Source organism: Dipodomys merriami, unplaced genomic scaffold (genome assembly GCF_024711535.1).
Source record: "Dipodomys merriami isolate MVZ:Mamm:240054 unplaced genomic scaffold, mDipMer1.0.p SCAF_385, whole genome shotgun sequence".
NCBI lineage: Eukaryota > Metazoa > Chordata > Mammalia > Rodentia > Heteromyidae > Dipodomys > Dipodomys merriami.
This window is the reverse complement of record NW_027205437.1, coordinates 668186-689166: the sequence shown is the minus strand read 5'-3', so window position 1 is coordinate 689166 and position 20981 is coordinate 668186. Positions and strand designations below refer to the sequence as shown.

General features: G+C 34.7%; 1 long non-coding RNA gene and 1 pseudogene across 1 annotated transcript in view; both read right to left on the bottom strand.

Annotated features, from left to right (window-relative positions):
* LOC138805103 (uncharacterized) overlaps window positions 1–20981 on the bottom strand; it is a 40780-nt gene that overhangs the window by 7973 nt on the left and 11826 nt on the right. The gene's annotated exons all lie outside the window — the stretch shown is intronic.
* LOC138805106 (U6 spliceosomal RNA) lies at window positions 15129–15228 on the bottom strand (annotated as a pseudogene).

Here is a 20981-nt window from a genome sequence, read left to right as displayed (position 1 = left end):
GATTTATATTCCTTAAATATGTATCCAATTGCAGTAAAGGTCATCAAAATATCTGCCTTTTTGGTATTGTGTAAACTTCCATTAAGATATCCCTATGGGTTACACTAGTTTACAATGCCACAAAACCAAATATAGTTCCTGATTTATTTACCTCTCCAGCAGTTTATTTATTTGAGTGGTGGTAGCTATTCTGGTGTGTAAGATAGGATCTCAGTGACTTTCCTCTTTATTTTCCTTCTTATTTGCTATGTGGATATGAATCTCAAAAATTTCATTTATTTATTAAACACTTACATTTGTACTTCATTCCTGATTAGTGTTTTTCTTTTTCTTTGGTAATTGATCAATTTTTAAGATTTATAACATTTGATTTTTTCCCATTACAAATACTCATTTCAGTTAGTAAAAAGATTTTTTTTTTCATTACAGTGGTGCACAATTAACTAAAAACAACAGATTGTACATTTATATCACTGGATGTTTTTGTTTGTATTTACAGCCAGGAAATTGTTTCAATAAAGATGCTGAACTCCTTTCATTGATATAATGAAAGTATAGTATCTCATATTGGCCTAAACTAATCTCAGAATTAACAGTCAGTGCCTGGGCCACCACAGTCTGGGCTAAGTAAAACCACTAACACAGCATAAACTGCATTTAAAGAGAGCAAATGGCTTCATAAAAGATGGAAGAAAGGCATCACCTTCATGAAGCAAATGTTGAAGTTCACAAGCAGACCTTAGGAATCTGAATATCAAGAAGATCAAAGGATAAAAGTATTTAGAAGGACAACTTTAGAACTCAAAATTGGGGAGGTGGGACAAACAATAGATACCAAAACTCAATGCTGAAGGGAAGGAGAATTTTACCCCAAACCTCAGCTGTGTCTGACTCTCTCACACAACACACACAGACACACACACAGACACACACAGACACAGACACACACACACACACACACACACACACACACACACACACACACACACACACACACCGAGTGAGAGATCTTTGCCAAAGCACAGGCATTCTGGACATAGACACCGAATACTCCGAAACTATCCATTGTGAAGGCCTTTACTGAAAGTACCCATTGTAAGTAGACATTTACTGAAAGTTAGAACTCAGGTTCCTGGAAAAACCGTGAAATGTCACAATAAAGTTCTGCCCATAACTCCCCTAGCAATAGCCTTCAGCGGATGACAGGAAATACCTAAAGCTACAGATTATTTTTAATTTTTTATCTTTTTTTACTTTTTATTGTGAAAATACTGTACAATGGAGCTACAGATACATGGGCAAGATAAGGAGTACATTTCTTATCAAGCATTGTAGCCTCCTCCTTTGTTTCCCCCTCCCATCCCTTCCCATTGTCCCCCTGCTCCCCCTTCGAATCCTCCTCCCCCCTTCCCCTCACCAAAGTTGTAGAGTTAGTTTTTCTCCATAAGAATTTGTACATCTCATTGTTGCAATGGGTCCACCTGTATCCCTATTTAAATGATTTGTTTTTTTTTCCCCTTCTCCTCCACAAATCATTGCTTATTGCTTAGCCTGCACTCGCTAGCCAATAAGATTGTTATAAGATTACCCAGTTAACAGAAGGGTCGGGGATCTCAACTCTGACCCACTGCAATGGTGACAGTTGTGAGTCCAGGCTCGACCTTGCAATAAATGACCCTAATGTGGTCACGTGACAACTGGCTCCACGGTGGTCTTTGGGGATCTTTTGCTAAGCACAAGGCTAGTGTACACAGAGAACCCCAGGGGCAGCTGTATCTGGAACAATGAAGCTTTTTTCCTCTTCTTTTCAGATAATCAATCATGATGTTGGAGTTGGCTCCACAGCTGCTCCACACCTGAGCAGGAGGAAGGAAAGGATGCCTTAGACTGCAGGATGGCCTTGTGTACCCCTGGATTTATGTGTAAGAATGCAATTTGTGGTCCTTAGACAGGGGCGGCCAAGCTGAAATGGTGGTAAACTTTGCCTGGAGGATGGCACCCTGTGAGCCCTGCATGCATGGTGAAGCAGCTGGAAAGTCCTGTGAACATCTCCGGGATTGCCTCTCAGTGGATTGGAGAAATTGACTCCTGTAGTTGCACATGGCAGGAGGCAGGAGGAGAGCAGGAATCCAGAAGATGGGAGAGGCACAGAAGCAAATGCACCTCTCCATTGAGACTCCTCGGCCATTCTAAGGAGGTTCACAACCCACACGTGGCGGCCACTGCACAGGTCCCCAGAGGCCCTATTGTCTGAGGAGCAGTTCCTGGTCCTGATCCAGAGCTGGAACTTCCCAAGTGGCCCTGAGCTTGGCTGGGCTGGAGCAGAGCCTACCAGCCATGTTTCCTCTGCCCTGCTGAGTATAGCCTCCTAGCAGCTGCCCAGGCTACAGCACCCACAACAGGCCACCTCCTTGGGGCAGGCTGAAGCTGTGCTGACAATTCCTGCCTGGTGCCTGCTTCAAGGCAAGAGCCAGGCTTAGCCCACAGCAGAGTTGGCCCTCACTTCCAAGGGCATTCTAGGGAGGCATGACAACCACATGCCCAGACTTGCTGCCCTCACTGCCCCTAGAGGTTACCTATAAGTCCCTGCCTTTGTTCTTGAAATTCTTCAGCCATTGGTTGTCTCATTTCTCATTATCTGTTTGAGTGTGGCTCAAGACTTCTTCCTCTCCTCACCAAGCTAACATGCCCTAGCAAAGCCACCCCAACTACCAATCTACCATGTATTATGTGATTTTTTTGTTTCTCTTCTATTTTCTTCCTCCATGGTATAACCCGTTTCCAATGTATTTGAGGTCGGTGAGCTCCAACTTGCATATACAAATTTCTAATGTGGGGAGGAGAAGGGAAATAAAATGCTGAAAGAAGTACACAGTATGACCCATTGTTACAATGAGATGAACAAGACACTATGTTGAAAATGAACTTTACTAGTTGGGGATGAAAGGGGAGAGTTGGGGAGGTGGGGAGAAAAGGAATGGCAGGGAAATACAAAAGAGGAGGTAACAATGTTCGTTAGATAATGTACTCACTAACTTACTTATGTAACTCTAATCCCTCTGTCTACCATTTTCACAATTAAAAAAAAACATGAATTATCCTGGAGTACATTAAGTTCAAATTTCCTAAATGCTCTGTAAATTAAGACCAATTTTAAGTGGGAAGCAGGTTCTCAGAAATATTTTTTGTCAGTGTTTGTTTTGTGCATTATTACCCAAGTGTACACAAATTAACAGAAAGAGAAACAATAGGAATAGGAGAAAGAGAAGTTCTGTGTTTAAGTATAATGGTTCAATAAACTATAGAAGACTCTGCAAATAAGACAACTTTGAAACAATAAAGCTAAGGCCAGTATTTAGACCTATGGGAGTGACGTAGAGAAAGCATTACTCCTAAATGGAACATGAAGGATGAGGCCACTCTCTTTCTTCTACTAGCTCTAAATCATGGTAGCTAATCATGCAAATTTGTAAAAATTAGAATGGAAGAATAATTCTGGTTCCAAGCAAGTCATATATAAGACTATGGACTTAACTGGGGAAAAAAAAGGCCATGTTGAGAGAGCAGAAATTATTCTAGCAATGAACTGGTGGCTAAGATCATATTTCTTTTTCTTTCTTTTTCTTTTCTTTTTCTTTTGATGGTAGTGGGGCTTGAACTCCATGCCTGGGCACTGTCCCTCTACTCTTCAGCTCAAAGCTTGTGCTGTACCTCTTGAGCCACAGCACCACTTCCAGTTTTCTGGTGGTTAATTAGAGATAAGTGCCTCAGAAACTTTCCTACTCATGCTGGATTTGAACTGCAATCTTCAGATCTCAGTCTCCTGATTAGCTAGGATTACAGGTGTGAGACACTGGCAATCTGCTTAGGATCACATGTAATTCACTTGCAATATATTATCTCCTTTTATTGTATACATTTTAGTGCTTTGGAAGTGAATTGTACCTTCATAGGTTTTCAAAGCTAGTATGAAGGCTGAAGCTACACCATTTTACAAGATTGTTCTGACTGACCTGTATTACTTGAATTTACATAGGAGTTTATTGAGCAGGTGGACCCATATTCTACAGAGATATCTAGATGTTTGATAGTCACTCATATTTTGTACCTTCAAAAAACACAAGACCCCAGATATTATATATAGAAAAATGTCTTCAGAGACTACTTGAAACAACTAAAATTAACTCAGGAATTAGTTAAGATTTAGATAACAGTGTAGCATAACAAAGCTGAATGATAACTTGAGCTGTACAACAGAGGAAAGTGAGAGGAGAAAGAATGATGGGCCACATAGGAGCTATATGTGATTGCTATTGTGTTTCAAAAACCAGAAAGACTTCAGAGAAGAGAAGGAGAAAAATAAAGTGTCCTGAGAGAAGTTTCTTTTTAATCCATCTAATAGCTTGTACTAAAATCAGTGGAAATGGGAAAAATTAAAATAGAAATTAAAGCGTTGTATATGCATGTTTTAATAGGAATATGATAATTTTCAAAGAAATAAGAGAGAGAATAGTTAAACTCTAAAGGGAAAAGGAATGAAGAGAGAAAGAAGCAAAGTAAAACTTTATCAATAACAAACACAAGAGTTTGGAAGTGGAAATATTCTAAATTACAATAAAAATTGCTAGCGTGGATAGAATATGGATCACATGTTATCATATATAATTTTGAAAAAGCATACTAGGAATGAAAGTCATGGTTTAAAACACTATTTGGATTATAACTAGACAGTATAGCTCAGTAGTAAACCATTGGCTTTGCATATGTGAAGCAATGGTGTGAACTCCCAAGCATTACAAAGTACACACAAAGCACACACACACAAAAAAACCACATAAACACACACACACACACACACCACATACACACACTTTCAATATTGATATTATCATATTAAACGGAGGAAATTATCACAAACTGTAAAAGTATGTTAATATATGAAATAATAATATTGCTCGTAGTATTTAAAAGTTTAGTAGAAAGTAAATAGTCACAATATACTTGGATTTTAATAGATTAAGTAAATTGAAAATTAATAGAAGACATGAGAACTTTTGCAAATAAGTTTTGTGGGTTTTTTTTTTTTTTTTTTTTGCTTATGTGGTGCTGGGGAATCGAACCCAGGGCCTCATGCATGCAAGGCAAGCGCTCTACCACTGAGCCACCTTCCCAGCCCATAAGTTTTAAATAATAAACATTTTGAAACATGTGTCCTTTTATTTTAACAAATGTTTGATATTACTGGTGTTTTAACTCAAGATTTAGAATATGATAGCGAGGTGTTGTATATAACGCTAGGGATGGCTATATCCATAATAATTTCACTCTGAATAGTTTTATACTAAGGTCTCATAGTTTCCCAGTCTCTCCTGAATTACAAACTCTATTTACACTTCCCACCATAGCTAGAAAATGGATTTCACAAATCACCATGCCGAGCTCAAAGTTGTTTTTTTTTTAATTCAAATAAAAGTACTTCCAAAAAGTGACCAAGTAATGAAGCCTTTCTTAGTAAAGTATGTGCTTCTTGAAAATACTGTAAGTATTTGTTACCTGGACAAATATTTTTATACTATAAGAAAATAAATATATTTAGATTCACTAACCATATAAAATTAAGAAATTAATTTTTAAATAGCCACATGTTAAATATCATAAAAGCAAAATATATGTGTCTGAATAATTTACATGTGTAAAAATCATGCAAAATTAAATTAACTGATTCTAAACTTTGAAAAAAGAATTACTCTAAAGAAACAAAAGGAAACATTTAAGCTCAAAATTTGAAATTTAGAAAATAAAATGAAGTAGGGGCTGGGAAGGTAGCTCAGTTGTAGATCACTTGCCTTGCAAGCATGAGGCCCTAGGTTCGATTCCTCAGCACCACAAAAGCAAAAAGAAAAAAGCCGGAAGTGGTGCTGTGGCTCAAGTGGCTCAAGCGCTATCCTTGAGCTGAAGAGCTGAGGGACAGGGCTCAGGCCCAGACTTCAGGCCCGACAACTTGACCCCCCCCCCAAAAAAAAAAGAAAAGAAAATGAAGTATACTCTTTAGTTGACTTAATTAAGTGTAAACGCTCTGTAAATCAATTTTATATTAAAAAATGCTTGAACAAAAAAAGCAAAAGTACCCATTGATCAATGGCAACAGCAAAAGCATCAATAGTTCTTGTTTTGAGTGTACAAAAATATCGTTGGAATATATAACAATGTTCCTTCCTGAAGAAATGTACTCATTACCTCATTTATGTAACTGTAACCCCTGTGTACATTACCATTACAATAAAATTAATTTGAAATTAAAAATAAACCAAATAATATACCAATTAAGAATTCTTAGAAGCTATTGGTTAAAAACATTGTAAAAAACTCCCCTAAATATCCAAGGAATATACTTTGAAGATACTATTTAAATGCTTCAACTTCAGCAGAAAAGCAAAAAGTTTAAAAACTGTTACAAAGTAAAGTAATAAATCAGAATATATTACTATTAATAATAATCATATGACAAATTTATAGTGGTAGTCAAATATGTAAGAAATGAGGCAATTTGCCATTCATTTGCACTTAATAAGCGAGAAAGAATTTTCTAGGTCTTTTTAAATTATCATAAGTTTAATGAAGAAATTATTCTGTCATATCATATGATAATCAGACAAAGCTGATATTAGAACAAAGAACAGATTTATTAAGTTTTCGGATGTTAATGTATATACTTATTTTGGTTGTGGAAAATGTTGGGATTTCAACTTGGGGTATATTGTTCTTGCAGGCCGGCATCATATCTGTGGTTAATTTTAGGATAGTGGTTCCCTTTCCACAAAAACATGCACCTGATCTGTCCTTTTAGCCTTCCCATCATCAATGGCATCAGAGATACACACCAAATTTTCTAGCTTGCTATCTTGCTTGGCCTGGATCCTCAGTCCTTCCAATCTTAGTTTCTAGATAGTGCAGGATGGTGGAAATGATCCAATTCACCCAGCTATAGATTGAGAAATAAGTCCACTAAATTTTGGCCTGGGTTCTGTCCTCAAGGCTCCTAAGTAGTTAAGAGTACACATGTGATACCCTGGTGCCAAGCAGTAAGAATATTTTTAAAGCAAGTGGACATATATATGACTTAGGCTTGTGAATACCTCACGAAAAGAATAAAAGAGTAGTGAAGCACAGAGGATAGGTAGAATTTTAACTAGCTACTCAGAGGCTGAATAAGCTTAGCTAGCTACTCAGGAGTCTGAGATCTGAAGACCACTGTTCCATCATGAAAATACAAGCGATTATCTCAAAAAAAAAAAAAAACACAGCAGAATTGTAGCAGTGGCTGAAGTAGTAGACCACTATCCTTGGGCACAGAAGCTGAGGAATAGTTCCCAGGGACTATCAAGCCTCAAGAATGATGAATGCATGCATGAGCATATGCACATGTTCGTGTGCGTACTCGTACATGCATGCACACATATACAAACACAAATTAATATTTCAATGTGAACTTATTTTTTTTTACCTTGCTGTACTTTATTTCCCTGTATTAGTTCACAAATTAACAAAATCAGCTAAGGACCTATTTACATAAAATTCATCATGTTTCTCTAAAATCTACTCTCTTTTTGGAAGCCTGCTTTTATTTGTCCCAAAAGTAAATTATTCAGGAAGTCAATTCATCACTCTCAAGTCTATAGTATTAGATGATTGTTTAGGTTCCTCCTAGCAATATGATTTTTTGAAATCCTGCATCAAGCAATTTATTTCTTTCACTAGAAGAGAAACCTCTGTCAAACAATTAATAATAGCTTATTCTCCTCCTGGCATTCATCTGTAGTTTTATTTTCTTCATATATTTCATGATCTCTCTGTGTATGCCAAAGTCTGTGCTTAGCATGTGTATACCATTCATAGATACTGAAATTGCTTTTGAATAAATAATGTTCACACTGACTATCTTGAAAAAGAAGAATTGGTTTCTTAGCACTTTAGGTAAGAACTTGAGGGAAAGAAACAAAAGGAAAAGTGAGGAACAACTCAACACATAGATTCAAATGAAACAAAACAACCCAAGAAAACAAAAATTAATTCAGTACTCAAAAACCTGCAGGAAATGAAAGATTTAAAAAAATCAGCTATGACAAGCTTATGAAATTCGTGACTACATGGGAGTGCACTGTTTAGATAGTGGCTAAAGGCCAGACTGAACATAAAGTTCTGTACACAATGCCATGCACCTGTTATTATAAATTCCAGGAAGAATAACATCAAGTGCACTGAGACCAAGTTCATACACTAGTAAGAAGCCAGTTTCTAGATGAAAAATAATCAGGATAACTTAGGGCTGGGGGCATGAAAAAGTGGTAAGAACATCCATTTAAGGGGCACAAAACACTCAATCAAACTATAGTATTAGGGGTAAAAAAGTTATGATTTAAATAATTAGAACAATTGTAGTACTTGAGTATTTGAGTGGAGAAAAATCCATTAGAGAGATAGAATGAACCCACGTTCCAATGCTACTTTAGTGGTAATGTTTAGTGGTACTTGAGACAAAACAGAGTTACCTTGCAAATGAGCATGGATGTACATTTGGATGATGGAAATACTCTACTTATAGAGGTGTAAATTAGATTTTTTTGGATAGATTGTAGTTCTTGAACTAAGAGCCTGGGTGATGTCCTTGAGCTTTTTCTCTCAAGGTTACCACTCTAATACTTTGAGCCACAGTTCCAATTCTGATTTTCTGTTGGTTGTTTGGAGATAAAAGGCTCATGGACTTTCCTGCCCAGGATGGCTTCAAACCATGATCTTCAGATCTTATCCTCCTGTGTAACCAGGATTCCAGGCATGAGCTGTCGACGTTTTTAATAATTCAGTAAATTGTATAGTTACAGAAGTTATAAATTATCATTGTAACCTGTGTAATATAGGTGTATGTATAGATCAATGCATACAGTTAGAAATATATTGACATATTTTGCATCTACAGTAGATTTATGAAATTATCATTATAAAATAAAATGGAAACAAATTTTATAAGGAGAAAAACAAAGGGAATTGTTACACGTTACTACTTGTTGAATGGAAGATGAATTGTGAGAATCAGTTTGGGAAAACCATCTCTACTTTAATAAAATGGATAATTGCTATTAATTTCAATCAACTATGGTGGGGGGGAGTATTGGATGAGGGGGCGGGCAGAGGCTGGGAACGGATGTGAAGGGTAAACAAAGAGGAGGCTGCAATTCTTGATAAGAAATGTACTCATTATCTTGCCCATGTAATTGTAACTCGTCTGTACACTATGTTCACCAATAAAATAAAATAAAATAAAAAAGAAATAAAAAAGAAAAATGTGTAGGGAAAAGTTATATAAAGATCCATTACACGTAAATCATGATTTACTGAATGGAAATTCCCTTGTAAAACTAGTTAAGATAATAAAAATATAATTAAAAACAATGGAGACATCTAATCTTAAACTGTGTTCTCTTAAACCATGAGTCAATATAATAGTTTCCTCCTCAGAAATTTTCTTTGCAGGTATTTTCCTCATAGTGACAGAAAAATGATCAATGCAATATCAATACATCACATTGCACATCAGAAAGAGACACAATAAAAATCACAGTAAAATGTTAGAATTCACCACATGATAAAATAACAGGCAGAATGTGCCAAATGCTAATTGATTATTTTTCCAAGTACTTTACCGATGGTATCTAATTTAATCCTCAGAATAATTCCAAAAAGTGGAACTACTTACATGTTTAATTCTCAGATGATCATATTGAAGTCTTCAGAGTTGTAATTACTAGTACAACATTGCACACATGGTAAGTGTTAGCCTGAGGTCCATCCCCGACTGTATCAATTAACCTCATTCTATTTTATGACTAATATTCTAGGAAAAATTCCCAGAATTATTGTGTACACTCATAATATTTCAGTTTATCTTTGTTAGAAAATAGGGAACTGTAATATGAAAACTCGAAGTTCAGAATCAATGCATACCTCCCTGGTGAAAGGACCTGCTAAAGTATAACATTCTTGATTTCTAGGTCAAAATAGCAGAAATCATATTCTATCCCTTCACTCAACACTGCACTGCCTGGGGACCCTAACTCTGTTTAACACTGTCTTACTGAAAGAATGACCTCCCCAATTCCTGATGGAAACAAACTGCAGGTCTTATGGACCAATCATTTCCACATTGTAGCTCAACTAAGTTGTTTACCATTAGAAGTATTTTGATTGCTTTTTATACCCTACATTTTGAGACAAAGGTACTACTTTAAAATGCTGTTAAAGCAACACTGATATAAAAATCACCTTTGACCCCAGATAAATAATTTACCTTTCATGTACCCAAAAATGCAGTCTGACCTATTATTAATATTAGGAATGAGAGGATAAAAAATCATAGACAACAAGGCCTAAGCATGAATTAAAGCCTCTCCAACTTGTGAATACAATTGGTTTAAAAAGACATTAAGGGCTGGGAAGGTTGCTCAGTGGTAGAGCGCTTGCCTTGCATGCATGAAGCCCTGGGTTCGATTCCTCAGCACCACATAAGCAAAAAGAAAAAAACTGCAAGTGGTGCTATGGCTCAAGTGGAAGACCGCTAGCCTTGAACTGAAGAGCTGAGGGAGAGCGCCCAGGCCCAGAGTTCAGGCCCCACTACCAGACTGCCCCACCCCCGAAAAAAAGATATCAATACTACTATATTTGTTCAAAATTTCTCACGATACTAAAGATTCAATTGTAAACTGTTAACACTTGAAAATAACTCATTTTCTTGGGAGTAGGAAACAAAACACAAGATTAATCCTAATAATTTTCAAAGACATTTATTTATACTACAAATTCACTCTTATAACTACAAAGATTCTAAAAATAACTGAAGCATAGTGTCACGAAGGCCATAATTTAACTTCATCATATACATTCAAAGGACTTTGCTAATAGAAAATAAATTTATACTAATAATTAGCTCACCCAATTCACTTCCATTCTTTTATTCTATATCTTTTATTTTCATAGAAACTGGCTTTTCATAAAATGATGCATAAAAAGCCTATATACCCACTTATATTTTCAGATTTTAACAATGTTTATTTCAGAAATGTCTTTAGCTGTATAGTCAATGAACTGAAATAACACTAAAATATTCAAAGGTTTTTCAGAAATTGCAAGACTCGCTCTGGGATATTATTTACATTGGAAAGGATATTCAAAAAGCCTTATTTGTTAAAGTTGTGATAGTTACTCCCACAAAAATACTATTAATGAAGAAACCTTCGTATGTATAATACAACTTCAAATGCATCCTCAATCTGGAGGTGACACATGCTTTTTGTTTGTTTTTGCAATGTATATCTAATAAACATATCCGCAATACCGATTTTCAGTCAATATGATGGGATATTCAAACCTAAAAAATACGGGGTTTATTATCTTAGTGTGAATAGATACAATCTTACAAAGAAAGTTATTTTCAACAGAAATCCGGAAAGAGTTTATCCACCTTGAGTTTCACAGGAATAACCAGACAGTAATACCTATTTCGTCAAGTTGGTCAAAATTACTCTATGAGTATATCTTAAAATTATATCCCATTTAAGAGGTGAAATACATATTTTGTACTGACAGTCATCTTACAGCAATAACTTACTACCTAATTATATGTGTATCTTCTTTCCTAGCATATACTAAGAGTTGAAAGTGATCTCTTTTATCTAACTTAATGGTGTAAATGCTTTGATTATGATGATGTTATTATTTGACAAATAAAATGTACAGAAGGGTGGTTCCACTGAAATGACAGGACAGAAGAGTGATAAATAACAATATTGCAACATAGCTCTTTTCAGCCTCACTCTGTCCACATTGGCAAGCAACATTGCAACCGCACACACACACACACACACACACACACACACACACACACACACACACACACACATGTGCGCACATGTACACACACATACATGAATGCCAAATTCAGGGTTTATTGTACATAAAAGTTCAATTAAAATATTAGTGATTAGGAAAAATGATAATTTGACTTATTACAAAATAATACATATTCTAATCACCACGGTTGTTACATTTTACCTGTGTCTCCACATGTGACCACTTAATTTATTTTTAGTTCATTCATTTATTCATCATTCATTAGTTTGGTGCCAATACTGGAGCTTGAACTCAAGGCTTGGCTCTGTCCCAGAATTTGTTATGTTTTTGTTTTAGTTTTCTCAATGCTAGCATTTTACTGCTTATACTACAGCTCCATTTCTAGCTTTTGCTGGTTACTTTCAAACCAGAATCTAATGGACTTTTTTGTCTGGTTTCAAAGCACAGTCATCAGATTTCGTCTTTCTGATTAGGTAGGATTAAAGACCTGAGTCACCCGTGTGGCTCTTAATTTTTCCTGTACATATGTAATGCACATACTTAGATAGTAATTTAAAACTGAGAACATAGAAGCAAGATGTACAGTGATGATATTGTCCTGTCAGAAATTCAAGTTAGTAATGTAAATTTCTTCTTAAGACCATACACAAAAAATACTTTAGAAGAAATCTGATGTTGTGTGTGTATATGTGCGTGCATGTGTGTGTGTGTGTGTGTGTGTGTGTGTGCTGTTGCAATATGTTCCACATATAAGCACTGTGCAGCGGTGTCCAGCCATTCACAGTTATTGCATGAATATCTGCCTTGAGATACCAACTCATGGGCAATGTCTAGGTGTCCACTCTAGGCTTCGCGATGAAGAGGGGTATACTCATCCTCATCGCTAGTATTCATATAAGTGGCCTTTTTGGAAAGTACTCTCCACACTGTAGTAAGCTGCAAGACAAGCACTCTACCACTAAGCCACCTTCCCAGCCCAAGGATTAAGATTCTTGCCTGTAATTTGGTCAAAGCTATGTCTCATTACGTAGGCGACTAAAAATGTATTTACTAATTTCAAGTAAATACATAAATTCTATTTCCGTCTCTTTTAAAAAATAAAAAAATTGTTTGCTCTGTAAATTGATTAGATGCATGGATTTTGTGGCTAGCTATGTCATTTCACATATGTATCTCTTTTCCTCTTTCTCTTTCATGGTTCTCATAGACAATATGGTTGCTCCATAATTATCCTAATTTATTTTGCTTTTATATTTTTAGTTTCATCATTTCACTTTCTGCTCTGCCATTTCCCAGAACAGCACCACATAAACAGAAAAATCCAGAAGTGGTTCTGTGGCTCAAGTTGTACAGCTCTTGCCTTGATTTGAAGAGCTAAAGGAGAGTGCCCAGGCCGAGTTCAGGCCCCACAACTAATTTAAAAAAAGAATCTAAATACTTGATAATTCTACTAACAGATCTGACTGAAATCAGTTGAATCACACTTTTCCTGTACAATGAAGGAATAGGTCCAGGCTAGGAAAGCAGCTACAGAAGGCAGGCAGATTGTATCTGTGACAAAACTTTGTGGAAAATGGAATCGAGGATTACTTACTGGTGATTCACTTGCACTTGAAGCATGATTCTGAACTATTGCTTGCTGATTCTGAACTATTGCTTTGATCATTATATTTTCCAAGAAGAAAAAGTGAAATTTAATTGGTAGTAAAGGACTACTAATACATTTTGTCTTCTCATTAAGCATCTTCAATCATCAAAATCACTTGAAGGCAATAGACAGGCCTATTTTTAGATGAAAACAAGTGTCTTTAAAAAAGCAAAAATTTTGGTAGTCATACCAAGGTCTTCTATTTTACTACTGCATTATACATTTTTTCTAATGTTGGATACCAACATTAGAAAGCTACTAGAAAGCTCTTAAAGCCCATATGTTGAATAGTGAGTTCTCTTACACTATAACATGATATTTCCCAAATCATTTACAAAGAAGGCATTGTTTCCTATTTTCTCATTCCTAGAATAAGCTGCACATGAAGACACCAAGGGTCCTCATGTTCAGACAAGGAACAAGATGAAAAAGTGAGGAATGGTATCAATTTCAAGAAAAAAATGAAGTAGGATCCAAGCAAATTTCTTCTTTGGGATGCCGAAATTAATCTGCTTACTATGGTGTGAAGACTACTTTCCAAAAAGGCCACCCAGATGAATACTAGGGATAAGGATGAGTATACCCCTCTTCATATGGAAGCCTAGAGTGGACATTTAGACATTGTCCATGAGTTGGTAGCTCAAGGCAGATATTCATGCAATAACTCTGAATGGCTGACACCCCAGCACAGTGCTTATATGTGGAATAATACCAGAGTGGCAGATGCCAATCCCCAAATTAAAGGCCTCTTGTCCTCCTTGCATGTTGCTGCTGGGAATAGAAATCGAAAAGATACTCTGTTGAACCATTATATCAAACCAGGTTTGAAGAACAGCTTGGAAGAAACTGCATTTAATATTGCCAAAAGGATAAGTATGTCTCACTACCTCTTTGAAGTTGTGGAAGGCTGTACAAATTTTTCGCATAAGTCGTAATGGTTTGGTTAAGTTTCTTAAATTTCAAAAATGCCAGTCCATCCTTTGTGGCCCTACAAATTTTTTCACAATAAAAAGCAACAGCAATATCTTACTTTAAAAATTCATGGATTCCATGGTATTCTTCCAAGTGAATTGCCTGACTCTGATGTCAAAATGCATTCAAGAGTTTTTTGTCTACATCTATAATGATTTCTGCAGAGTTTGTGATTTTTTTAATCAGAAATAATTTTAACTTATCTGTTGAAATGGTGCTTTTGTGAAAAAAGTATATCTATGTTTGTACAATATCCATAATCTATTTCATTCGCTCCTAGATATAATACTTTGAATTCTACATTTTTATATAATGTATAGTTTCATTAATAAATGTGTCCTTTCATATTGCATTCCATATAGAAGAAGTTTAAGATTCCTTTTTTCCTAGGTCCTTATATTATTTTATTTCTTTGGGATAACATGACAATGTTATCTAATTTCAGTTTTGTAAAGGTTATGCTATGTAAAGGCCTTTCTAAGGTGAAGATTTAATACACTGATGTCAAACTAACCTTTAATTCTATGAATTACATGTATTGTTACACTTGTATTTTTGTAATCAACTTTTTAATAACTGTTTTTATATTTCTTGCATCAGAAGAATGAAAAATATAGAATACTTCACAAATTTTCATATACTCCTTGTGCAAGTGCCATGTTAATCTCTGTATTATTGTAATTTGGGTAGACCTGCTGCTGAAGCATGAAGTACCCTCTAAATTTAAGTACTTAATGATGCAATCTTTACACAGGCATATATCCATGGTTGCCTATTTGTAACAAGGAACACTTATTGTTCCTTAAAATGTGATTGATCTTATTTCTCTAAAATTCTGTGTATAGTGGAAAAGCTTATATCATTTGGCCGATTGCTCATATTTACAATTTTTTTGTCAATGACTATTTTGTCGTTTTCATTTTAAATTTGATCATACTTTGAAGCCTTTAAAGCTAAGTCCAAAGGTGATGGCTTTTCAAGTACTTATTTATCAACTGAGTTAGCTTTGTAGAGCTAATGGATTCAAAGTAAGCCTTGCTTGAGAGCTACTTCTAAACTTCTGCAGCTTAAAATTTCCCAAATAAGGTCTTGCTGGGACAAATGTCTACCTGAACCTTTACCCTTCTTCCTTGTAGGAACAGACCAACCAGAATATCTTACCCTGACAGCATAGATTGTCTTACTGGAACAAAACTAATCTTAGTTACAAGGGATCATAGAAAGATGAACAGTTCAGACAGAATTGTTCAGAATAGAAGGTATTTTATCAAAATATAATTGTTTATTATACTTACCATTTCAAAAGTAGCTAAAGCCAAGAAGGTGAAAAAATTTTCATATGCATGATTACCTACTGTCCTGGCCTGTCTATCATCCAACCAGGCAGGAACTTACACTACTGACTCTCTATCACCAAATATTTCCATAGCTCCTGGAAAAGTCCATATGTTTCTCCTCGATATTAGGCCTTAAATTGGTAATGTTTTAATCACAGTGTTTCCTCTTGCCTCTAGGCTGTAAATCTACAAATGGTAAAGCTTTAAGTCTAACTCTACCAAACACTGAGGTAGAGATAATGGAAGAATACTTTGAAACAGAGTTGCCTTTGATTCCCTAACCACAACACAACAATGCAAAACAATTTTTATATTATATATACTTATAAATTTTATATTTATAAATATAAACTATGTGCTGATTTTAAATTCCACACAGTGAATATTACTAGAATTGATAATTTGACAAATATATTGATACTTATTCCGATAAATAGAATGGAATATAAATAATTAGATTTAGGATATATATTAGAATATAAAAAGTATCAATGCAATATCTTCGGTATAAACTTGTGATACGTTCTATGTGTTCGTTATCTTCTGAATTCACATGGTAAAATAACAGTATTGTTTTCTGCTAATCTATAATGGATTTTACTCTGATGCTCTGTTTATTGTTTTAACTCGCTGGTCCCAAAGTGTTTTTCTCCATATTTCTGAAGCATTCTTACTGATTATACCCAAATTTTGCTGATATGATGTCTAAAAGCTATTATTCTTCTGAAGTACCCACGGATCCGAGGATACCAGTTCCTAGTTATCTGTATCATCAGATAACAAGGGCAAGACTTCTCACATAGGCCCATGCAACATGCCAACAGAAAATAATTGAAGACATCTCAATTTCTCATTTCCTATAATATTTCAGGACCCCAGTTGCTTACAAGATTTAGCAGAATTCAATTGTGAACTGCAAGGCAGGTTAAAATGAAAGATGAGATGACAAAATCTAAGAGAAAGTACTATAATTCAAACTTTCAATTTACAGATGATCAGCCCATATGAGTCAACAAAATTACAAATGAACAAGATTATTTTTAATAGCCCTCTCCTAATGATTAATGAAAGATTTTAGTGAAGCCAAAAAATAGTTTTTGTAATGATAGATCCATAAGTGGCCTACCAAGGCTAGGAATACCTGATTTAGAGGTCAAATATAATTTAGAAAAACATTAATTGAGAAGATCCTTAGTGCTACAAAACACTGGTACTTCAGTAAAATGAGGTTCTGTAGTATAAAAAAATGTTGTCATTCTCAAACCAAAGATAACCTATATTTAATCTCCTGAAAGTATATTCATTTTCAAATAAACTATTTAAAATCACATTTGCCAAAATAGCACTTGACAAGTAGATGATAGTGATATTACAAGGATTTCAAGTATAGGGAGCTAGTTACAATAGAGTTGATTTACGTACCCAGCACCAATAGCAAACAAGTTCAACCATTCATCCAAGTGTAGAAATAGTACTCCCCACCATTTGTGTTGTTCAGTAGGTGCCTTCCAGAAATGTGTTAAATATATCAGCCTCCCATATTTCAAACCCAAATATTAGCTAATAAAGTAAATTTTATCACATAAGAAGGTACATTTTAAAAAGTCACTAATAGTTGCCTTATCATGTGTTGTTTTATATTTTCCCTATCTGTCTAACATAGTAAGAAATATGACTTTAAGTTTTGAATATCGGTACTGATGAGAGATGTGACAAAAATAAAATCTGTCTTTTATTTGTGTCATATTCCTCTAAGTAGTAAATTTTAGTTTTCTTCGTTTTCCAAAACTTATAGGTAGTAGAAAAAATTATCCTATGTAAAATAAAATAATCATACACCATTTTACAAAGCAATTTATAAAAACTGGTAGTTAGAAATAAATTCTAAGCCATTTTTAAATTTTCTTGTTGACTAAAGATTAATCTTCCAAATGAACTAGAATAAAATCATGTCTAAGTGCTTCACATCTCCAGTCTTGCAAATTGTTATTGCAGATGAATGAATTATGGAAATATAAGCTGACATCAGTTCAAGTATATGTGGGAGTGAAAATCCATGGAATGTATATAAACGTTTCAAAGTATTAACAGGCAGTTTAACAGAATGACTATCAGGAAATTGAAACCAGAGAGGAACAATAGTAAAGAAATAGAATGAATGAAAAATGGAACAAGGGGCAAGTACAGCTAGAATACTCAATGTACATATGTAATGAAGGAAGTGCTAAATCTGAACTCAATCTTGGAAAAAGAGTTGGTTGACATTGATAGAAGGAGTGACTCCGATCCAGGAGAATTAGACAATTAGATGGACATATTTAATTGTAAAACACTTGCACAACCTTTTGAAATTCAGTTAAAAAAACAACAAACAAAAACACACAAAAATGACAACCAAACAGCAATCACTAGAGAGTATGAATATGACCTCTCAAAATTTTAAGCAGTTAATGAAGGGCAGTCTTTGGAAAAGCAAACAATCTGTTCAAAGAGGGCATTTTGGGGTAGGGGAGAATTTTGACCAGATTTAGAAAGATTGTCTAAGGTTATAAATCACCTATATCTTCGGCAAATATTTTCTTCTGCGAGTGCTCTTTGTCTGAAATGGATACTCCAGTCCTGAGTCACACTTGATAGATTGTGAAGACAGAATGGAAGAAACAAGATCAAGAACCTGTTTCTCCACTGGAGAGAAAACAGTCCTCTCTGTTTTCTCTCAATCTCCTCACTACTCCATTTTCATACTTTTAATAAAGTCAAGTGATTTTGAATTATATCTTTCCTTCTTTGTTCTCACAAAGTAATTGTTCAAAATAATTCATTAAATATTATTTGCCATTATTTTCTATCATGCTGTTTACTTGTTCAAGCGAGTCCATTAAACTTCCCCTTTTCATTTGGTTGCCACGAAAATCCAACAACTGTGTTAATGAGGACCAACGCTAATGCAAAACTTTGTCTCCAAAAATCCAGTCCAAGAAAATATAATCACAAATATTTAGCTATATTTTTTTCTTTTTTTTTTAACCTTGAAATCTTCTTGTGTCTAAAGTGCCCACAAAAATAAGTATTCCACCACTTTTTGGTTCAATCACTTCTAACCTCAAAGATATTTTGCTAACAAGAAGCTTAGAGGAAACCTAAGAATACTCCACTTTTATCTTCTCTCTTAAAACTTTTATCTTCTCTCTTAAGAATCTCTTTAGATACCATATCAGGAACAGTGAAGTTATTCTTTGCAAAATTATTTCAATAGGTTATTTTCCTCTTGGTCTTGTATTTGCTCAACAAGATGTATGGAGAAGAATAGAGTTAAATCACCAATTCCTTGGATGATATTGTCTGTTACAAAGGACAATACTTCTATGTCCTACTTCTATGTCCTCTTCTTAGCTCTTGCCTGATTTCCAATTAATCACAGGTTCTTGGCTTCAATTCTAGTGAAGCTGAAGCACTATAAGGCTTCCCCCACTGCTACATCTTCATGGTTTCTCTTTGAAAACTCTTTTATTTGGAGGTGGAATTTATTTTCATGTCTTGATTCAATTTGTTCTGCATTATACTGAGCCAAATAAGCTCTGTAAAATCACTTTAGGTAGCAAAAAGATTAACACAATCTATATCACTATATAAAATAGTTTTGGCCCCCTCCAGTGCTGAAACCAAAACGCTTAGCTAGGGCTTCTAATGACGTGTTTTCTTACCTTTTCTATTTGCTCGATTCTTTTCTGATCCCCAAACTTTTGGGCTTATGTAATAAGAGAAGTTTTCACTATCTCATGTTAATAAGGATATTATATTTTTGAGCTACTTACAAATGTGAAATCATTGAAGTATCCAGTCAGATTTTTTTCTGTGTTTCAGTGCTTCACGTGCAAAGAAATTGTGGAAAGTATTAAAACAGAGAAGTGTAAACTCAATACGTTCTTTCATTGTGCAGGACACTTTCTCCCTAAATATTTTGACCCAAATAATCTTTTTAAGAGAATTACTGTTTAGTAATTAAAGGTCAATTCTGAAATTTTGATGTCTTATTTAAAAAAAAAACTTTGAATTTAAATTCCAATACAACCTTGTTTCACACAGTAAGAGTATATTTCCTGGGTAAGGACAATTCTCATGGGAACCTATACAGGATTTACAGCAAGGTTTGAGAGGTTTGTTTGTTTACTGTGAAAATGAGCCACCTTACCCACATTGCTCCCTCTTAGCTAAGTCTCCATGGATTTCTTTGCATGAAAGCCTATTTTCCCAGGAAATTTTAAATTTTTTTAATAGGCTAAGTTAAAAGTTAGAACAATTAAAATTTACCTGCCATAATTTTAAAACACTTTTGGAATTCCTTTATCAGAATCTCAAATTTACCAATCCTAATTCCACGTTTATCATCAAAAACAGTTAACATGTTGTTTTCATGATATAGTATCCATGAAACTATTATTTTCCAGTGGTTTTGTTATGCATATATATGAAGGTATATGCAGATGCTGAGCAAAATGAATTCCAAGATATGGAAAGAGATATTTATTTGCAGTTGTTGTTTTTAATGTACTATGTGATTTCTATTTTCCTTGGGTTTTTCCCCTATGGTATAACTCCTACTGTGTTTGAATTTGGTACCCTGTGTATTGTGTATACATTTACCTTAATTAGGGAAGGGAAGAGAAACAACAAAATGGCGAGATAAAGGACAAAAAGCAAACCAATGCAATAGCAATACTCAGGAGACAATATGTTGGAAATGTACATTACAACGTGTGAGGGGTTTGGGTATGAAGGAAAAACGTGAGAAAAAATGAGAGAGGGCATAACAAGTTTGAAAAGTTATGTATTCACTGCCTTACCATTGCTAACCCACTGCACATCACTTTCACATTAAAATTAAATTTAAAAAATAGCCTGCATGAAATAAAATTTCACTGTATTGGTATAGTAAATATTATTCTTTATGTAGTAACTTTTTAAAAATTCAGTACTATTTGGCATATAATTTGAATTAATTACCCCTTCTTTATCAGAGGGCCATCAACTTGAATGTTATCCAACTAGATAATTTATTCACAATATACTTGCCAATATTTTCAGAAAAGAATAAATTAGTACTTTCTCATACTAAAACCAAA